General features: G+C 36.2%; 1 protein-coding gene across 1 annotated transcript in view; it reads right to left on the bottom strand.

Moving 5' to 3' along the window:
• Positions 1–15,231, bottom strand: part of LOC135770805 (integrin alpha-M-like) — a 164,361-nt gene that overhangs the window by 92,595 nt on the left and 56,535 nt on the right. The gene's annotated exons all lie outside the window — the stretch shown is intronic.

The raw sequence follows: 15,231 nt of genomic DNA, 5'->3' as shown, positions 1-15,231 counted from the left end.
ACACACACACACACACACACACACACACACACACACATTCTGGTTTCCATGTTTTGTGGGGATTATCATTTAAAAAGTGGAGTTGCAGCCCTCAACTGATGTTTATGTTGTCATGTTGTGTATTGGCCACCAGTTGTGTGATTGCAGTACCAGTTTTGGCCACAATCCTACACACTGTTCCTTTACAGCTAGTTCAGCTAGTTTATAAATGCCTTATAAAATGTGTTTTTCACTGGTGTCAAACACATATATCCTTAATAATACAGTATAGCAATACCACACTATACAAATACAACCAATTTAGCATATGAACAACAGATGGTATAAATTAACTTGCGCTGTTATGCTTTTTCTTTCTGACTCCTCTTTGTTCTCTCCAGATCATGCCCTGATGCCATCTGCCCCGTTCTCCCAGCCTCATCTTCCCTCTTTATGCTTAGCTCCACATCAGTTGGCTCTTCTGTGGCTCTCTTCAACCTGTCCCCCTGCCTCACTGCTCTCCCTCATAACATTTCCTGCCTGATGCCTTGCCCTCTGACTCTTTCTGCCAGGTGCCATTCTTAGGGTTGACTCACTTTTGTGCCACGCTGCTGCTTGGTGAGTCTCTGAATTCTGGAATTGAGATTTTTATTGCCCATTTAATAAACTGTTTTGTGCCTACAGTTGAGTCTGTGACCTTTTTTTGAGCAAGTGATCTAAGTAAGGTCTCAACCTTATACCTTTTATTATTGATTTCTAGTTACACAGTTGTCTTTATGATGGTCCTAGAATGTTCTATACCTAGAAGTATATGTCTTTGTTGCCAATGTTTGTTGTTTATGGGTTTTATTAATAATCAAATATTAAATAAAATTTATTTATAACTGAGCATTTTTTTTCTTTTGGAGTTTGTATTCCATATCATTTCATATAATTCTTACTAGAGTACATGTCACATAAGATAGGGTAGTATCGAAGTAAAACATTGCCACTGGATTTTGAATTTTAGCACTGAATTTTTTTACATCAAATTTTTAACACTGAATTTTATTTTGCATCTAAATCAGACTTTGAATTTTAAAAGCCATCGAATTTCTGGCACAGTTTTTGTGCCTATGACATTTTTTTCAATGTTTGCGTTCAATGAATGCCTGAACTTCACCCACTTCCCGTTTCGGTGTCACGTGACCAATGGAGCGTAAATGATTGGCTGGATGTTGAATGATTTGATACAGGGATCGATTGCTTCTCCTTGCTTCCCCGGATGTTGACTCTGAATATTTTTACACTGAATTTTTTGAGACGTTGAATTATTTTGCACTAAATTTTTGAAACATTGAATTCTTTTACACCAAAGCTTTTGAAACATTGAATGTTTTTACACTGAATCTTTTAAAACACATTGAATTTTTTTAGACATTGAATTTTTTTTACACTGAATTTTTTTAAAACATTGAAAAAAATGTCATAGGCAAAAAAACAGTGCTAGATGTTCGATGGCTTTTAAAATTCAAAGTCTGATTTAGATGCAAAATAAAATTCAGTGTTAAAAATTTGATGTAAAAAAATTCATTGCTAAGAATTAGAATTCAAAACCCAACGGCACAGATTTACTTCCATAGGGTAGTTCATACTCCATGTGATGTATGATGTTCCATACAATGGAAGAGCAAAGTTCCTTATCACATCCGGATACTGCAAAGCTCCTGTCTCCTCAACAATTTACCAACTTATCAATTATTAAATGAAGAAATGCAATTGAAAAGCAAAGCAAAGATATTTCTTTCCCTGAGGAATTTGAGTCTTAAATTTAGTAATTACTGATTTATGGCATAAATAAAAGTTAAATATTATGTTATTTTAAAACATTAGCATCATGTATATTTATTCACAATGTATCCTACATAGTAGTGTGTCAGGCACTTTAACCCTTATAAAAAAGGCCAAGGAAAATAGAGAGCATCATAGCAATATAAAGACCTCATATCTAAAAACAACTGTTTATTTGCACATTCAAAATTAAACTATGGTATACATCTCAGTTTTTTATTACAATATTGAACAGGATGAGTATTTGGAGTCTACAGTACTGCTTTCTCCATCTTCAGCGATGATAAAAACATCCCAAGAAAAAGGACTCATTCACACAACATTCCTCATTTTACCACCTCAACACATTTGACACAGACAACACAGCATCTGGAGGACGTTTGATCCTCACCAGTGTTATTTGTTGTGTGTTTTTTGTCCTGCGTGTCTAATGATAATACAAAAATTATATTTGATCAATTGAACTTTGAAGGATAAAGCAAAACAATTTACTATAAAGCTATCTAAAGCAATGGCAGCTTCATAAGAGGTTATCAAAGGGGCTCACAAACAAATAATAATGCATATGGGTTGACCTGTGAAAACTTGATGTTTATGTGCCAATTACCAGTTAGATTTTAGAAACATGACAAAGTTAAAGTGTATTTAAAACTTTAGTGTAAAAGTGGTAATGAACTTCAAGGGTCGAACGTTTATAGTTAACAATTTAAAAATATGTAGTTATAGCCAACTTATGCTTTCAAAAGATGCTCAAAATATATTTTAGATTACATCCTGAGATATTCAAGACTTGTTTGTTGCTGCTGTGTGTTTGAGCAAAAGCGCCACTGCACGTGATTTTAACACGTTTTTGCTTTAACGGCGTTCCATAACGCCCACAGAAACGTAGAGAGGGTGGTCGCTGCAGATCCAAATCGCCTTAAGGAAGGTTGAACTCTGGATCTAGTGGGCGTGCGGAAAGGGCGAGTTCAACCGTATGTAAGGAAATGTGCGCAAGTTGCTGCCCTATTTTTCTCTAATCTTTGTCATGACTATGACTGATTATTTTCAACATGCTCAGTACGGTTCTGTGACAAACGGCATGAAGTGAAAACTTAATAACAACGTATGTGTTTCCACAGACTGTTGAAACTTTGTATCTATGTCAGCTTATGTTCTCCTTATTATGATGAATAGTTTTGTTGTTGTTTTCCTCTAGTCGCTCTATGTAACAGCGTATGCTATATGTGTCATGACTGGGTAGGAGTGACAGGACGCAAACGCAAAGTTCAAAATAAATAACATTTAATAATAAAAACACGAGGGCTGACATGGTGAATACAGGAACACAGGAACACTAGTGATGTGACATCTCGAAGCTCCGGAGCTTGTGTCGAGCAAAAAGGGGCGTTCCAGATGAAGCCCCGATTCGAGGCTTGTATCGTTTCCGTGAAAATCACGTGACGATGACAAACGAGGCCTCGTTTTCTGTTGAATACGTCATTGCTTCACTCTGAGTGTCGCCTCCGGATAAAAATGGTTCGAAACTCGCGCCTCTTGTGCGTTTTGCAGTACGTTTGCATTGGTATTGAGGTGTTGGTTGTACGTAGTGGCGAGTTTGTAGTATAGTTATCATTATATATCATAGCCATTATATATTATATTACACTTAGTTTAGACGATTATTAGAGTAAATTATACATAGCCTAGGAAAGTAGATCATTAGAGTAAATTAGCATATATCTAGTTCTAATACCTATAATACGTAATTATATTGCTATATATATTATGAGATATATATAGCCTATATAAGTATTAGTTTTATTATTATATAGTATTGCTGTTGTTATTATTATTATTATAAGACTAGACTAGGAGGACTGAGGATCCATTGGGATATTGAAACAAACAGAAGCTCCAATATCCCAATTTATATAAGCTAGCACTGACCGTCTTATGTTGTCCAGCATCATCAGTGCCCTGTGAAAGGGTGTTGCAGTTTGCTGTTTCACACTTCCAGTCCCATAAGCATTGCACTAGCACCCCTTAGTTCAATAAGCATTGCACTATTGCATTCCCAGTCAGCACTGCACTCATAATAATTTATTTACACTCATTCGGGGCATTCACGGTTATCAATAACCCAAAGAACTACTGAACAATTGAATACAAAGTTGTGTGTGTATGAGTTGTGTGTACATAGGTTACACAAGCAGAGTAAAATACTTTATTTAATACACAGGCAATAGATAAAGCCCACACCATGACAATTTGGTTGCTCAGAATGAATAGATTTGTACAATACATTGCTTTCCACACCAGGTGTTACTAGAGAGCACACTGTTCATGAGGCTTCGGGTAACTGAACCTTTTGGCAAACCAATGGGCTGGAAAGCCTCAGTGGTTCAGGAAGCCTCATTTGGCCATCACTAAGGAACACAGGAACATCCAACACAGGGAACAGACAGGGTTGTAATGACAATAATCCGGCAACCGGTGTGACAGAAACAAGGCATATAAATACTAAGACAATTAAACACAAGACAGGTGTAGTGTATTGGCATAATGAGTGTCCAGGTGAGACGGATCAGTGCAATACACAAAACATGACACAGACTAGCCGTGACAATATGATTATGTACATTACTAGATGTAGCCGATGTGAAAGCTTACTATCTGTGGGATGTGAACTAATCTAAATGATCGAAAACACTTTACAATAAGGTTGTATTTGTTTAGATTAGTTAATGCAACTACCAAATAACAATACTTCTACAGCATTTATGAATCTTAGTTCATGTTAAATTCAGCATTTACTAATACATTTATAAAATTAAGCGTTGTAACTGTTAACATTAGTTAATGCATGAACTAAATAACTGTATTGACATTAACTAACATTAAAAATAATTAATACTTGCTGAAAAGCTATATTGTTCATTGGTTTTTCATGTTAGCTGTGCATTTACTAATGTTTAATACAACTTTGTTGTATTACCAAATCATCTGATTAATTCAAGAAATAAAAAAATATAATAATAATAATAAATAAGACTAGGTTACCTACATGTAATCTGTCCTTATTGTATGTAAATGTGAATGCATATGCTGTAAAAATGATATTGCAAATTTAAATGGAATATTTACTGTAACTTTAGATAGATTCAACCTTTATGTTATAGGAAGTGCATTATGCTATTTTAATGATTAAGCAGACAAGTAGTCTAAAACCAACCATGTGACTTCTCACAGTAGTGAGGCATTTGCTTCAACTATTTTTGGAGAAGATTAATGTAATTTAATAGTCACATACTCAGCAGTCCGACAAGTGGATTTTTTGGTTTCTTTTAACCCAAATTTAGCAAAATGTGCATCTAACATAAAAGAAATCTTAAGTCTAAATAAAATGTTATAATAATAAGATATAAAATAATATCGTGAATATTTCAAAAACACAACACTTTAATGGTATAAGAAGATACAATACTAAATATTATACATTTATTTCAAGAACACATCACTTCACAGTTCACCCAAAAGTTTAATGGTATTTTACAAAACCAATAAAAAAAAAATCAATATTTACATTAGTCTATCCCCACTAGTAGATTCACAAGACAGAGTTGTGTAAACAAAACCCACAGATAACTCTTTTGTTTCATAGACGGGTTGCACGGCGACGTCACTAACTGGTTGCGCGCGCAACCGAGGGGCAGAAAGAAGAGACGTGCATTGTGTTGTATGCTAGTAGCGGTGTCTGTAAGTCAAAATGCCAAGGAATTTTTGCGTGGAAAATAGTACCAACAGAGTCAGTGCTGGGTGCCTGATGTTAACATACCAGTAGATGCGACTATTACGTTACTAGCATTATAATTATAAAATTATAATTCATACATGTATCACAGTAACACTGCAAAAATAAAGACAGAAAAACAGATACAACTAAAATCAAGTCTTATTTATGTACAAACATTAAAGAACGCTTCAATAATTAAGGTTGTTGCAGTAGCAGATCAGCTCACCAATCGGTCTTTCTGCCCCTTGGTTGCGCGCGCACCCTGCAATGTTTGTAAACTTGCAACCCCTCTATATATCTCCTGCTCTTCTCTAAAGTGTAAAAGGGAAGGGAGTCGACATTTCTTCTTCATTCCTTTCACCCTCATAAAACATGGTCCATTGTCCCACAATGTTAAAGCCAACAGGGCATCATCCTTTAGATCTTTTGCAGCTCATCTTCCCAACAAGTGGTCTCCTTTACCCACTCACAGGTCAGCTGAATGTTTCTCATCACTGCTGAGTCCTGTGTGCTATATAAGAATTCCAATAATATAATTAATAATGATGTGCTGCTCATAAACAAATTCATAAAACAGGAAAAGTTAATACACACATTAACAAATTAAATTAGTCAATCAGTACATAAACATTCCCTCTACATACATCTACTTTTGGTGTCTGGGTGATCTCCATGACATCTGACTCGGTGGAAGGAATTTCATGTTATCTGCATGTGTTACTTCCTGAGTGAGTAGTTGTGGGACTTGAATGTGGGGAGACAAACATTAGAAGTTTTTTAGGCATGCATTGCTGTACATATTGTCTGCAAACTGGAAATGCACAGAATGGAGGTTTTATTAGTATAGATATCAATATCATACTTTGTCAGAGGAAATGTCTAAATGAACTGAGCACCACCACTTCATGATTATAGGTGTGTTAGACTGATAAAAGATAGCAATCGAAAATCTTAATTGTTTATTTTGTTATGTGTTCTCACAGTCATAACATAAGAGTGCAAATAAAACAACAATATTAACAAATGCTGTGTTTAGTACACAGAGAGACGTGTACAGCAAATATAAGACCACTTACCATCAACATAAATACCCCACAATCAATTCCTCCTAGCTGTAGAGGTGCACCTTGTTAATTATAGACAACACAATTAGACTATATACAATTAATACAGTATATGTCAGGAATAGGGTAACACAAAACACGAACCCAGATGCGGACGTAACAAAAAGGAATTTATTACAAAACAGGGGAAAAACAGGAAAACAAAACCCACGAGGGGGCAAAACAAGACAAGGGAAGACAACACTAAACTAACACTAAACTTAACAAAAACTAACAATAACTTTCAACACAATAAACAGATCAAGACTTAGATATATACAAAACTTACTGGAACCGACAGGGCATGAGACAGGGCATGAGACAGGGCATGAGACAGGGCATGAGACAGGGCATGAGACAGGGCATGAGACAGGGCATGAGACAGGGCATGAGACAGGGCATGAGACAGGGCATGAGACAGGGCATGAGACAGGGCATGAGACAGGGCATGAGACAGGGCATGAGACAGGGCATGGGACAAGACGAACGTGCACTGGACAACAAACACAAGGACTCTTAAATAGGGAGAAAGTAAATTACATACACCTGAAAATAATCACGAGTAAGGGATCGGGGAAAAAGTGACGAGACCCGGGAAATGCGTGGTCGGAATAAACCAATACTACAACCACACATTTCCCACATAGAACATATGTACTGTCAGAACCCTGCCATGCTAACTAGATCTAAATACCAACAGGATCCGGCAGGATTCTGACAGTATATACAGTGGGTATAGAAAAGAATCACCCCCCTTTAAAATAAGCACATTTTGTTGCTTTGCAGCCTGAATTGAAGACAGACACAGTTTTTGTTTCATTCAGCTGTATTTACTCAGTGTAACTTATATCATCCAAGTGAAAGATTTAAATCCAACATATCAGAAAAAAATTAAATAATAAAAAAACATAATCACTGAGTTGGAAAAAGAATCACCCCCTTGTTTCAGTATTTTGTTGAGCCACCTTTTGCTTTAATTACAGCCTTTAGTCTGTTGGGATATGTCTCTACTAACTTTGCACATCTAGACGTTGCAATATTTGACCACTCTTCTTTGCAGAACCGCTCCAATTCAGTTAAATTTGATGGTGACCGTTTGTGGACTGCTGTCTTCAAGTCATTCCACAAATTTTCAATGGGGTTTAAGTCTGGGCTCTGACTAGGCCATGAAAGGACATTCACCTTTTTGTCCTTCAACCACTGTGTGGTCAGTTTTGCTGTGTGCTTTGGGTCATTGTCATGTTGGAAGGTAAATCTTCTTCCCATTGACAACTTTCTGGCAGAGAGCAGCAGATTTTTCTCAAGAATTTGACGATATTTTGCCCCATCCATTTTTCCTTCTATCCTGACAAGTTCTCCAGTCCCTGCTGCAGAGAAACAACCCCATAACATGATATTACCACTTCCATGCTTTACTGTAGGGATGGTTTTATTTGGATGGTGAGCTGTATTGGATTTTCGCCAGACATATCGTTTGGCGTTGAGGCCAAATAATTCAATTTTAGTCTCATCTGACCATAACACCTTTTTCCACGTGGCCTTAGAATCTTCAAGGTGCGTTTTGGCAAAGCTCAGTCGTGACTGCATTTGGCCTTTCTTGAGGAGTGGCTTTTTTCTTGCAACCCTCCCATACAAGCCACATTGTTGTCACATGCACACCAGTCTTTGTCATGAATTCCTGCAACTGCTTCAGAGTTGCTGTAGGCCTCTTGGCAGCCTCTCTGACCAGTTTCCTCCTGGCTCTTTCATACAGTTTGGAGCGACTTCCTGACGCAGGGAGGGTCTGTGTTGTACCAAATACCTTCCACTTCTTAATAATAGACTTCACTGTGCTTCTAGGCACTGATAAAGCCTTTGAGATGTTTTTGTATCCATCTCCTGACTTGTGCCTCTCCACAACTTTATCCCGGAGATCTTTTGACAATGCCTTGCCACCCATAGTTGATTGTTTTCTTCAGTTGCACTACCAAGGACTGAAATGCTTCAGGAAAGCTTGTTTCATGCTGAGCTAATCAAAATGACCACAGCTGTTGAAAGTCAATTGGCTTTGTGTGCTATTGAGAAGGTGATTTAACTACACCTGGTAGGGTTTACAAGTCATTTTTAGGAGGGGGTGATCCTTTTTCCAACTCAGTGATTCTGTTTTTTATTTTGTATTTTTTTTTTCCTGACAAGTTGGTATTATATCTTTCACTTGGATGTTATAAGTTGTAAATACAGCTGAATTAAATAAAAATCGTTTTTGTCTGTCTTCAAATCAGGCTGCAAAGCAACAAAGTGTGATTATTTTAAAGGGGGGTGATTCTTTTCTATACCCACTGTAGCTGTCACATCTAGTGATTGTTTTTTTTTTTAAGTTAAGTCTTTGTGTTTGTTTATAGTTTTGTTAAAAACGTGCACTTGGTTTACTTAACTGACCCTTAGTGGGTTATTTGTGTGCTGTGCACTGCGTTCTTTTTTAATACTCCACTACAGATATTGAAAAAGTTTACAAGCAAGAAGTTAAAAATCTGTACCTCAAAATCAGTACAGACATGTTCCAGTGTCCGGGCGAAATAAAGGTGGTGATGCTGATGCTGGGGATGGAGGTGGTGATGCTGATGTGGGAAATAGAGGGGGTGATGCTGGGGTTGAAGGAGGTGCTGCAGCCAATGGTAGGTTATCCAGAGGCTGGATTTTTACACATTTTAAATGTGTAATAATACTATCACGTCTCATTACTGTTGATGTACAAAGAAAGTGAAAGTGTGGGATTTGCCTGCACTAGGTCCAGCGAGGGGGAGCTGGAGCTCCACCCTTTTGGCTCTGCAGCGAGCACCACTTGGAAACGTCTGATGTTTATCGTACACTTGGAAACCTTGTGGGAATGTCGAAGGCGTCTTTTGATTTGTTGAAATAAACAGGATTTCCAGGAGACGCGAGTGTCGCGATTAGTTTCGGTCCCTGGAAAACAAAGCTCTGACGTTCCATTGAGGAAGAGAGTCGTGTTCACGTGGGTAATAATGACCAGTTATTATGATCAGCTTCAAACATTGGATTCTCAAAAATATGCAAAGTTCGCGGCATAGACCCTCTAAAAGACATCCAAAAGTTGTGCTTGAGGGAGTTAATGAAGTCAAAAAGTTTGGTTCTCCTGAATTGCTTGTAGTAGGTATGTTGCTAAATTTTTCAAAATGGTTAGCTCTTTCAACACCAGTGTTTTTAAAAAAAGTTACCAGCCAGCACCAGCATGACAATCATGATTTTCACAAAAGTTTAATGCCTTCTAGAAAATGTTTTTCTTTAAATATATATACAAATAATATCTCAAATGAAAGATTTGACCCTCTGCTTTCAAAAAAAAAAAAAAAAAAACGTTTCATCCTACCTTCATTAGTTCTCTTTTTTATCACCTCTCAAATATGAGTAGGTTTCTTCAAAAACACCCAATTTTGAGCAAAAAGCTGAGATAATTAATTTTTGTGAAGGACTTTTTTTAATCAAAACTTTTATTTATTTTTCAAATATAACTAAATAATACAGACATACAAAATTAAAGTCAAAATAATATAAAGGGAGGGGGGAGCAACAGACATAATATTTCACAGTTTAAAGTCAGAGTGAAAAGTAAAAAAATTTAAGAAATAAAACAAATAATGCACATAATTAAACATCTTGGTGATTACAGGACCATTACATTCTTTTCATATGATCCAATAGTTTGGAAGAGATACAGTTCCAGGAATTAATTGTAGAAGGTTTTGTACATTAACACGTTGCTATTTGAAGAAGATTCTGAAACCCAAATTTTTCTTTATACATGTAAGGGGTAAACCAGTTCTGTATTATAGTTTTTTTGGCAGAGGTAAAGCCAGCAAAAAGCATTTTTTTTCTGTGTTAAATTTAGATTTGAGCCAGAATCATCATTGAGAAGACACAGACCTGGGGAATAAGGTCAAATCCTAATAAAAGGGACAAAGTGGAGTTTACATAAGTCCATATACTGGAAACAACTGGACACTCCCAGTACATATGTAGAAAAGTGCCTGCAACTGCAGTGCCACATATATGACAGTCATACGTCGGTTCTAGCTTCATTCTGTACCTCTTATAGGGAGTGATATATGCTCTATGAATAGATTTGAAGTGAATGAGACGATGTGCTAGATTTTTAGATGTTAGATTAAGATTGGACCATACCCTCTCCCAGTCAACAGTAATGTTAGTTAGACAATTCACGATTTCCAAATAGACTTAATAGAGAGAGGTTTTGCACAGTGATCATTAAGTTTATTATATATAATCGATACGGATGGCGGACCAGAAGATGGGGCAATCAAATTCCACATAGGATGAGGGGAGATGCTTGATCCCCATGGAACTCCATATGTTTTCAGAGCGGATCGTAGTTGAAAAAAAAACAAAGTATGAGGATGCTGGTAAACAGAACTTAGTTCTCAAGTCCTGAAGTGAGCTGAGGCCCTTGCTGTCATATAGATCCCCAATTGTGTTTATGCCGAGTGCAGACCATGAGGGTTGCACAAATGGACAGTTCCCCTGTAAGAAGTTAAAATTGTGCCATAAGGGTGTCTTGTCACAGAATTTAATAGGTTTCCCCAGCAGACGTTCAACTCTTTTCCAGATCCTGATTTGCAACAATAAGACAGAACTTGTACTTATCTGCTTTTTTCCCTGTCCCAGTAAATAAAATATCCTCTAATCTATGTGGTTTAACTTTATCAGACTCAATTACTCTCCATGACACTTTGGATTGAGGATTTATCCAATTATGAAGAGCCCTGAGCTGGAACGACCAATAATATAGTTCAAAATTTGGAACCGCCAGTCCCCCTAAAAATATAGGATGTTGTAATGTGGCGGGTTTAATTCTAGGGTTTCTGTCATTCCAAATGAAACGAGATATTGTAGATTTGATGTTTTTAAAGTAATTTAAAGGGGGAGAAAGTGGCAACATAAAGAACAAGAAATTAAGTCGGGGTAGTAGTTTCATTTTAACCGTAGAAATTCTACCTTGGAGAGAGATTTTAAGATCATTACATCTTTGTATATCATTTTTAATCTTACTTAGCATATTATTAAAGTTGTCTCTGGCTATCTTATGAATATTTTTATATAGTTATACCCAGATATGTAAACAAATCCTTAATAGGAATAAATGGGGGGGGGGGGGCTATTTTAACATTATTAATTGGAAGTAGGGCAGATTTAGTCCAATTTATCTTATAGCCTGATAAACTACTGAAAAAAATCAAATTCCTTAATTATATAGGGTACAGAGATATCGAAGTTGTCTAAATACAGGATAATCATCAGCATATAATGAAATAATGTAATTGTGGTCATAAATTTTAATTGGTACTGCTTTGGATTTCCTAATACCTTGTGCTAGTGGTTCAAGGGATAGACAAAACAATAAAGGGGAGAGTGGGCATCCCTGCCGTGTTCCTCGTTGTAGAGGGAAGGAGGGAGAGATAACGTTTCCTGTCAAAACTGAAGCAGCAGGTGCATTATAAAGAGTTTTTATCACACAGCCCACATATAGTTCCATTCCGGCCTGTCAAAGGCTTTTTCCGCATCAAGCGAGAAAACTGCACAAGGATTGGTATGAGAATCTGCAAAGTCCAATACATGAAGAAGTCGACGCATATTGTCTGAGGCATGACGTCCCCTGATAAAACCTGTTTGGTCCTCACTGATTAAGGAATTAATTACTTTGTCCATACGAGAAGCAAGAACTTTAGCATATATCTTCAGATCACAAGGGATAAGTGAGATAGGTCTGTAGCTGGAGCAATCTAAAGGGTCTTTTTCTTTTTTTAATAGCAGAGAGATCAGCGATGTGTTTTGATCCCTGTGAAATGTGCCATGCTCAATCGCATGGTTAAATGAGTCAAGCATAAGTGATCCTACGAGATCCCAAAGTTCCAAATAGTACTTCTGCCAAATTCTATGTAAAATGAACTCTGCTTTTGATTGTGATAGTATATTATATTCCTCTTTCAGGGAGGTTAATAATGTGTTTTGATCATCTGTAAAATTCTGCTTTTGCAATTTTTGTAGTGCTTCAATTTTGTTTTCTGTTTGTGTAAGCTGATAAGTTTTAGCTTTGGCAAGATTAGACGAAAATGAAATACAAAACCCCCGTATGGCACATTTAGTGGTTTCCCATAATATTTGAGAATCCACACCACATTGCATATTAGGGTCAAGAAATTCCTTTGTGTGATCTTTCAATGAATTTATAAATGCCAGATTATTTAGCAGTGATGTGTTGAAGCGCCACCTAGGGGCCTTTGTCTTAATACTGGAAAGGTGAACTTTACATAAAACAGCTGAGTGATCTGAGAGTAAAATTGGTAATATAACTATGGAGGTTTCGCATGTAACTAAGGTTGGGCTAAAAATATATAGTCTATCCTAGAGAAAGTCTTGTGTCTATTTGAAAAGAAAGTGAAATCTTTAAGTGTAGGATTCTGAATTCGCCAAAGATCGGTTATATTTAAGTCTCTAATGAATCTATTCAACAGTTTGGAGGATGAATTTGCCATTGAATCCGGGAGAGATTTGTCTAGCGTGGGATTTAAGACAGTATTGAAGTCACCTCTCACCACTAAAGGGCAGTCAATCTGTTCAAGTAGGATATTGGAAATATTTGCAAAGAAATGTTTATCAGTCTCGTTTGGGCAATAAATGGAAACCAATGCTCATCTGTCATTGTTCATATTACAACGGATAAAACCACATCTACCCTCGTTGTCATTCCCAATGTGTTTAATAGTAAATTGAGTTTTCTGTTGACTAATATAAGTACCCCTTTAGTTTTATTAAGGGCGCAGGAGGAAGCAACCAATTTGTAATGTTTGTTTTGAAAGCGCGTCACATCACATTGTTTTAAATGTGTCTCCTGTATAAGGGCACATGATACCGCATTGTGATGTAGATATTCAAGTACACGGGTACGCTTAACAGCCGAGTTTAGGCCATTCACATTTAGTAATAAGATATGTAAAGTCTGCATTGTATATTTATAAAGCTGGAAATGTACGTAGTTGGCAAGGAAATAAAAATAGTTTCATTAAAGGGGCGGTGAATTTGTCGATTTTATTGTTTTATACTGTTGCCTGATGTCTACTTATGATGTCCGCGTGGTTATTACATTCAAAAACATCAAAAGCAATAAGTAATAGGCTATTTTGTAACATGGATTAGTGGCTCTCTGGAGAAATGGTTCGTTTGAAGGGGCGGGCCGCATTGAAGACCTGGACGTAAACACCCACTGCTATGATTGGATGGCTTCATTCCCCGTCATTACATGTGGGCAAATGTTTTAAAAACATTAATGTGATGAAAATAGCAGCCGAACACAAATATGTTTGAGCCACAAAAGATTCTGGGTGCTAAAGATGATACACATAAATGACAATACGTATATTAAAGTAGAAACAAAACTCGACGTGACTAAATTACCGTATACAACACAGTAAGCGCGCATCAGAATCTAAACTGCGGCTAATAAATCCTTATCAATAACTTTGTATATTTCGATTGTGCTTGTGATGTTGCTTTTACATTCACGTAATGTTAAATACCACAGTTAGCCTATATGATAAAAAATAAGCTTTGTTGAGTGTTTGACCTTTCAACGTAACTCGCCTAAATTACCTTATACAACACAGTAAACGGGCATCAGAATCTAAACTGCGGCTGATAAATCCTTCCTTATAACTAACTTTGTATATTTCTACCTTTAAATTACAGTCGTATTGTTAAGTGTTGTACCTTTATTAATCGTTTAATGTTTTTAGTAAATTAAAAGTGTCAAACAAACGTGTTTAGACACGGATGTTACAACAGGACATATCAAGCGATCTCTTAAGCAATAGTGAAACGCAGTAACTTAAATAAAGTAAAATGTCTTACTCATAGGTGTCATTTACACTGGGGACGCTGGGGACATGTCCCCACCACTTTTTGAAATGGCTGATTTTGTCCCCACCACTTTATGAAAGCATTTGGTTAAAATGTTCTGAAAAATCATACAATACCTGTGTGACTTACACTGCAAAAATGACTTTCGTACTTAGTATTTTTGTCTTGTTTTCAGTAGAAATATCTAAAAAAAAAATTAGACAAAACTATACAATTTAAGTGAATTTGTGATTAAAACAAGCAAAAAATATCTTCCAATGGGGTGAGACAAAAATCTAAAAATAAGATTTCTTTTTTCTTAAACACTTAATTTAAGCTAATTTTTCTCATTCATTGGCAGATATTTTTGCTTGTTTTAGGCACAAATTCACTTAAATTGTATAGTTTTTGTCTAAAAATTTGACTTATTTTCTTACGTCATTTTGCTCATCAAGAAAATACATCTTGATTTAAGAATTTTTAGATATTTCTACTAAAAACAAGACAAAAATACTAAGAAAGAAAGTCAGATTTTCAAGAAAAAAATTATTAGTATTTTTGTTTCGTTTTCAGTAAAAATATCTAAAAATTCTTAAATTAAGATGCTTTTTTCTTGATGAGCAAAGCAACCCAAGA

Source organism: Paramisgurnus dabryanus, chromosome 8 (genome assembly GCF_030506205.2).
Source record: "Paramisgurnus dabryanus chromosome 8, PD_genome_1.1, whole genome shotgun sequence".
Lineage (NCBI taxonomy): Eukaryota > Metazoa > Chordata > Actinopteri > Cypriniformes > Cobitidae > Paramisgurnus > Paramisgurnus dabryanus.
Note: the sequence above shows the minus strand (reverse complement) of the source record. Positions and strands in the feature narration are given on the sequence as shown.